Genomic DNA, 7,904 nt, shown 5'->3' on the forward strand with positions numbered 1-7,904 from the left:
GCGAAAAATTCATGCATCGAAAATTGATTTTTAAAAAGTGAGAGAGTGGTTTCAAATCTCACAGTTGATTAGAGATTTATAATACATTTACCATTATTTTTATCTAATAAGGAGTATTTTTTTTATTATTTTTTGTTGCAGAAGGGACCTTGTAATCCCAATGATAAATTGAAGGGAAAATTGTAAAATTTGAAACATTGGAAGGCAATACAAAAAGAATGGTAAACTAGTACGGGTAATATAGTTAATTAACCCCCCCCCCAAAAAAAAAAAAAAACAAAAGAAAAAAGAAAAAACCAAACAAACAAACAATAGAAGCCTCAATTGAAACGTGTCCATTGTCTAGGGTAACGAGTTTAATAAGATATAATTTTTGTGGTCGAGAATGGACATGCTAAATCAGGCAGGAAATCCTGCACGAGCTTCTCAGCTGCCCACACACATAGGACCATGCTCAGAGTCGCACCGAACTAACGGTCTGCATGTTGTCTATCCCGTTGCTTTATTTTTTCTTTTTTCTTTTTTTAAATTATTTTTTCTTTTTGTTTATTTTAGATATATGAACAAAATTACAACATGAAATAAAATACACAAGGGTTAGGCAACCCAAAATTAAAAGTAAGAACAAAAATACGCGGGGACAATACTTCTAGAGATGCAAGCTCAATGGTTTGAGGCACAGATGCCACAAAACCGGGATCACCAATGAAAGTGATATGTTGATGTATATTGAGTCCTAAAGATCCAAACATCAAAACAGGAGAAAACAAAAAGAAGTTACAACAGAAAAGCCCATAAACAAACACAAAAATAAAAATCAAAGAAGCCCAAAATACACCATCGATGGCAGCCAAACCACCATCGGAGATCAGCAAAAGCGGAGGAGATTGGTGGAGAGCAGCAAAAGCAGCATCAACGTGACCCATTGTTGGCGCTTGAGGAGCATGCTCCGGCAAAGAAAGGTCCGATGATAAAACCGTTGCCTGTGGATCGAAGCTAGAAGACCATAAAACTTGTTAGAGTTGAGGTTTGGATGGAAAGACTTCCTAGAATTAGTAGATTTGAGTTAGAAAAAATCAGATATAAAAACTTCAAGATACCGGAGGAACTATTGCTTAGAGCGGGAGGAGGGGGAAACCGATCCAACAAGAGAAAAGCTGTCACCGGTGATGTACTTGGTGGATAGATTTTCTGAAGCTAGAGAAACCTCTAGCCGGAGCAGAAAGCTTGTTGATTGGTTGGTTCGAGAGAAAACTCTCTAGGTTTTTGGTTGGTTGGTTGTTTGGACACAAAGAGGAGAAAGTGGGGAGAAGAGGGGTGTTACAGGGAGGGGGGCTTCCCTCCCATGTAGGCTTACAAAGAAAAAATATCACAGATAGGAGAGAGAACAAAGCTTTTACAAAATTGGGTATTCTCCTCTATTCCGTTGCTTCTATTTAATTAGCCGTTTAAATGTATTACACAAGGTCATCAACCGGAGAAATAACACCGTAAGGGAAAAGGGAAATGCTATATATATTTCCAGCTACTTGCTCTCAAGTGGAGTATCATTGATATGGCAGTGAAAATTATAATAAAATTTTAGACAGGTTAATATGTATGAATATATCAATATTGTCACATCAGACAGTAAGCACTATAAATTACATGTAGCATTTCTCAAAGGAAAATTAATATGTTAATTTTGTTCATCTTAGTGCTGTGAAACAAGATACCTGACTAGAATGATTTACACATTTTACAAAGGATCATGGACTGAGCTTCAAATATTAAGGTCTAACAGACATAGAAACAAACAAAATGTAGTTAGTTTGACATTCAAGTCAGGACTTAGCTGCCAGAAAATTTTGTCTTGTGGGCAGCCTTCACTTCAATATACTATTGGAAGCTAATAAATCGGGCAACCAAATGTTCTTCAAACATTCATTCTTTTAGCCGGACCTTGATCAATAACGCGATCAACTACAGGAGGTTGTGGTTCTCCTACTGCTTGCTGGCCTTCGGGTCCTTTCTCTGCATCTGCAGTGGGAGGGGGAACATACCCTTCCGGAAATGGTGGCGGAGGGGGAGCTGGTGGTAACTGCCAAACAGAGAGTCGAAGGAAGAAAAAACTTAGTATTAAGTGTTTGACGAGAATTCAAATTTACAATCCATAAAAAATCTGTGGCCTGCAACCAAACTGAGAACCAACTAAACCAATTATATTGACAGTAAAAACATTTTTCTTTGGCTAAGACAGTAATTCATCTATGCAAGAATAAGAAACTGATAATCATGGTCTTGCATCTACTTTGAGCTTCCATAGACAACAAATTAGCCAATGTTAAAAACATAAAAAGAACAATGATCTTACCAGAATAAGATATAAGAAATACATAAATGCCTTGAGGGGTTACATTTGCCAGTAACTCAAATTGGTGGAAAAACTAAGGTGTGCATATGAACTAGCATATATACTAATGCAAAGGCTATTCAATTGAATTGAGTTCAAGCATAGATTCAACATATTGCCACTAGTACCCAAGCTGTCTAATGAATTATCTTCTAATGCAATGGCCCATAAAGATGGTAAAAAAAAAAAAAAAAATTCTTCAATGGAGTAAGAGAAAATTTCTAGAGATATAGAGAAGTTACCTTGCGTTGCAAGGATGCAAGAATATGATCTACTCGCTTAACTTCCATGAAATTAATTCTCTTTAGTAACCTTTGATTCCGAGGCTGCACTCTCATTTTCAGCATCAGCTGCATCAGAAATGACAACAAAACATATAACAAGTTACAATGACATATAAAAAAGGGGAAAAGGTCACAATCAAAATGGCAAATGCATAAATGCTCATATACATGTGTGTGCACCAGAGACACGGATGGTGACAAACTGTCTTTAGGTTCAGAATGACCAAGACCTACCATCTGTTATCATCAATATCATAATACCACCAAGCCAGCCACACAAGCTTAAGCAAGATCGCAAAATCTAACCAAGGCTGTTTACTCTCAGAGCAATGTGATAAAAATGAGAACTTTAACGGCATGACTGTATGATACATAAGACAAGAACAAGGTCCATAAGAAATGAATCAACAAAGTTGTCAGATGTTTGCACCAATTAGGAAAAAGATAAGAGCGTGTTGGACATGTTTTCATCATGTGCAGTCAAATACCAACAACTACACTGGCAAATATAACAATAAAATGTGTGCCACCACATGGGGGTAAGAGCAACCGAGCTATCCCAAAACAACACAATGGCCATAAGTTGTAAGGCCTTGTTGAGTTTCGTTCATTACCATCTATAGAGGAGAACAAAACCAAGATTCTCATGCTCTTAGAAGAAATCTCAATTATTAAACTTGAAAGGAGGTGCCCTTATTTTTATGGCGGAAGGACGTGCCATTTGAGCTAGAACTTGGTAGCATTCCTTGTTACATAGGTGACAATACACCTAAAATTAATGTAATCCAAACTTATGTGGTGACACACTGACACGCATACAGAAACTAAATTGAGAAAACAATATGGGCATTAGATCAAGTAACCATGTCTAGCAAACAAAACAAGCAATTTTCATCTAAATTATCACAATAATGAGATTACTCATAGTTTAGATTTAAATTGATCACATCCCAGATGGAATATTCGAAATCACTATTCTAAGAGTTAAAAGCAATTAAATTCAAATAAACCATGCTCTTAATTAATAATATAATAAACCCAAAGGCGTACTAATACACCTATCTACTAAAGTTCTAGAGCTACACCCTTCCATATGGCTAACACAACCATTTTGTTGAATGCACTTTCTTTTTTTCTTTTTTTTTTCCCGATAAGTAATCGAGATATCGTTAAAAGCATAAGGTGCCTCCACGAAAATAGAAAGTATAAAAGAGAAGCCACTTAATTAAAAGAGGCAAAAAGAATAAGAAAATCATAATAATCAATCTCCAACGGAGAAACAAAAGCAGTTGTCTAAAAATACAAAGTGTTGAAAAATAAAGACTTAAAATCTCCTTCAAATTCCTCTCACAATCCTCAAAACTACAAAGTGTGGTGTCTTTGGAAGGAAATGAATGAATGCTCTGTTTTCAATTAAATGCTATCACAAGATGAGTTTCTTTTCTGAAGAAGGCACTAAGGATAAATAATAAATGCATTGGCACCTCATACTTTTCATATTGCTTTTCCAATATTGTCCTTCTACTTTATTATTTAAGAAAACACTATAAGAAAGGGGTGGTATCAAAAAGTGCAAAATTCAATTATTGGTCTCTTAAATTTTTTATGTATTTATTACATGTATAAATATTTTTTTTGATAAGTAATAAACTTGTCTTATTAAAAGAATAAGGCGCCCCTAAGTTCACCAAAAGTATACAAGAAAAAGCACCTAACTAGAAAGCGAAAAACGAACAAGAAAATCGATAAAACTAAGCGACAAAGGGTACACAAAGGCCACAGTCCAAAGATACAAAATATGAAAAAAAGAAGCTAAAATATCCTTTAAGGACCTCTCCAAATCCTCGAAACACTTATTATTCATTTCCTTCCAAACACACCAAAGAAGACATGTCGGCACCATCTTCCAAATCGCAGCATTCCTCGTCCTCCCAGACGTCCACCAAGAAGCAAAGAAGTCAATGACTCTCCTAGGCATAACCCAAGACAAACCAAAACGCGTGAAGAGACTCCAAAGAGCATAAGCCACAACGCAATGAAGAAGAAGATGATCCACCGATTCTCTGTTACGTTTGCACATGCAACATCTATCTACCAAAATAACATGCCTCTTCTTGAGATTATCCATTGTAAGGATCTTACCTAGAGCCCCTGACCACGCAAAAAAAGCCGCCAGCGTAGGAGCCTGAGTCTGCCACACACTTTTCCAAGGAAAGTAACTCCCCACAGAGTAAGCCAGAGAGCTAAAGAAAGACTCGACCTTGAACTAGCATTTTTTGGAGTGCAAAACCTGAAAAAAAAAAAAAAAAAAAAAAAAAAAAAAAAAGAGCAAAGACATCCACTTCTCAGTCATGCGCTTCTCTAAAAAAGCTCACGCTTCACTGATTAGAACCACCCAAGAGTTCCAAATTATCCGCAACAAAAGCATCCTTCGCTTGAACAATTCCAAATAAAACAGGAAAAGCTTCTTTATCCCCACACCACATATAATGCCAAAATTTGGTTCTAGCCCCCCATCCCCCACCTCAAATCTAGAAAGGCCTAAAAAAATCTCCCACCATTTCTTGATGTTCTTCCACATCCCCACCCCAAAGGCACCTATAGGCTCTAAGAAGCACCAACCTCTCCATAAACTGCCAAACTTGAAATCCACCGCAATTCTCCACCAAGCTTCCCTCTCAATCCCATATGCCACAACCATTTGCCTAACAGAGCCCGGTTGAACAACACTAAATCTCTAATACCCAGCCCGCCTTTTAAAACATGTATAAATATTTACATTTATATTTATTTATTTATTTATATTTACATGTATAAATATAGCACGATGAAAATAAATGGAGAATCACTTTGGGACCAATAAAAGAGGAAAGGCACCATTTTGGGGCACATGAAGCATAATGAAAAGGAGCAAAATTAGAAGCAAGCAGCTACCATATCCAATCTTCTCCAATTTTGAGGCAGCAGTAGTAAAAGCCTTTGATATATAATAGAGAGCCTGTCCCTGCGACAGAAGTACATAAACAAGATGAACTAAGAGTTGGCCCTCCAAAATTCAAATATTAACGATAACAATGAAATATCATTTCAAAGTAGCCTTTCTATTGTTATGAGTAGAATGTAGACATCCAATTTTGCCATATCACTCTCTGGAATCTGCACTGATATTTACAATGCCAACTTCTACTCTTAAAAGAATAATAGCTAACTTATTTTTTTTTTTGATAAGTAAGACAAATATCATTAAAAAGCGCAAAGCGCAATCAAGTACATAGGAAGTATACAAGAAAGACATCAAGAGGAAGAAGAAAACAAAACAAGGAAATCATTAAAACTAAACAAAAAGAATAATAGCTAACTACAGCTTCCATATGGCAATAATTTAGCATAAGCATGAATACATTTGGCTTTAGGAAACACAGGTTTTCATGAATACATTTGGCTTTAGTAATGCAAATTTCATTCCAGTAAGTGCTGAAATGTTCATATTGTGTGCACTTTTCAAGAATATTATAATGAGGAAAGGGAAAACATAAGAACTTACAATTCGAGAAGCAAAAACATTGCAAAGCCGTGGTGTTTGGTAAATTGAACCATCCAGAATATAATAATCAGCATTGGTGTAACTTTCTCAGGACCATCCCTCTTTTGCTTGCGGATAACAAAAAGATGGGGCTCCATACTTCATGTAGCATGTATTCTGTGGCTGTCATTTTCCTATTCAACAAAAACAAGCACAATCTTTAACAATGGCATAATTTAAACATCCGGGGTCGGCCACATGAATCACAATCTTTAACAGTGCCTTAAAACTAGGTAACTAGAAGTGAAAATTGCTATCATCTTGCATCCAAAAGTAACTCTGAAACCATAGTTATTAAACCTGGACAGGGCTTTGACCTTGTGTAGGTCTTGGGTCACCAGATCACTGATTCAACCAGAGGGTCACGGATCGAATCCCATTTCCATTTAAAATTTAATTAAAATAATGCTATTTATAAAAATAAGAAAAAATTTAAAAAACACAAAACAACTTATGTTTTGATAAGTAAAAAACACGAAAAGAAAGAAAAACACACACACACAAAACAACTTATATCACTTATTCCGATAAAATCATTTAAATATATAATGACATACTTGATATAATATTTAATTGTTGAGCTCTGTTTATGCATGATATGTTTATTTGGACATTTGACATAACACTGCTTCTATAATGTAAATACAAGATTTGATGATCAAACATTGGGTTTAGCTTCATGAAAAGAAATATCAGGCTCATATCAAGAAACTCAATGCAAATAGCAATAGAGAGAGTTAATTTCGGGAAGTATATGAAAAACTCATCGGATTTGACCAGTTCATATGCTTAACAGATCTAATTGAAGACCGGGAACAGTGTAGAGGCTAGGTCACTCTGTTCACGGTCTGGCCGCCCAGACCAGTTCAGGTTTAATAACAATTGAAAGAAACAACCGAAGTTTTGATTACCCATGTCAAAAAGTAGATTGAGACGGAGCAAAACATTCTTTATTAGATCGAGCTTACTGGCAATTAGCATGTTAACAATCATTTTCAAAGTCCATTACCCAATTTTGTCATCAACAAAACTAGAGTTACAGAAGAAGCACAAACCGTAAGAAAAAGAAGAAAAGATTCAACCCGTGGGGCTTACGAGAGGTGGGAGAGATCGAGGGGGTGAATGGAGCGCATGCGAAGCTGCTCGTTGTTGCAGGTCCAATCGTAGAACGGTGGAAGGGCGAAGTAATCGAAGACGAGGTTGCGGTCAAGAGGGTAGGTGTTGAGCCACAGCTGGTCCCTGAAGCACATCCCCGTCATGTCCGTGCCCGGAGACGCTGGCGGAGCCACTGGGCCCCCCTCCAACCCTGACTGCCCAGGCCCCGCCTGTGGCATCGCCATCTATGTATGCGGCAGTTGTGTGTGTGAGCTTTGAGTGTGAGATGCGAGGGCTTTTACAAAGTAGCCGTCGTTGTTTGGCTCGATCAACTTTAGCTAACTAATTGCAGCGGCGACATTTAAGGTTGTTAACGTAATAAACCATTTCGATAGGGAATAGTGTTCTTGAGGCGATTGTTACAATTGTCCATATTGTTCTCAAAGGATCATAATTTTGCCGTTACTTGTTTGTACAATGTTTAGATTTTGTTGGGGTCCATGTTTAGACTTTTTGAATAGAATAATTATTCTTACGAATATCTAATTAA

The 7,904-nt window shown here is 36.8% G+C and overlaps 1 pseudogene; it reads right to left on the reverse strand.

Annotated features, from left to right (window-relative positions):
* Window positions 1-1,635: 1,635 nt before the first annotated feature.
* On the reverse strand, window positions 1,636-7,670 carry LOC133862643 (mediator of RNA polymerase II transcription subunit 6-like; annotated as a pseudogene).
* Window positions 7,671-7,904: the final 234 nt, after the last annotated feature.

This window comes from Alnus glutinosa, chromosome 3, assembly GCF_958979055.1.
Source record: "Alnus glutinosa chromosome 3, dhAlnGlut1.1, whole genome shotgun sequence".
NCBI lineage: Eukaryota > Viridiplantae > Streptophyta > Magnoliopsida > Fagales > Betulaceae > Alnus > Alnus glutinosa.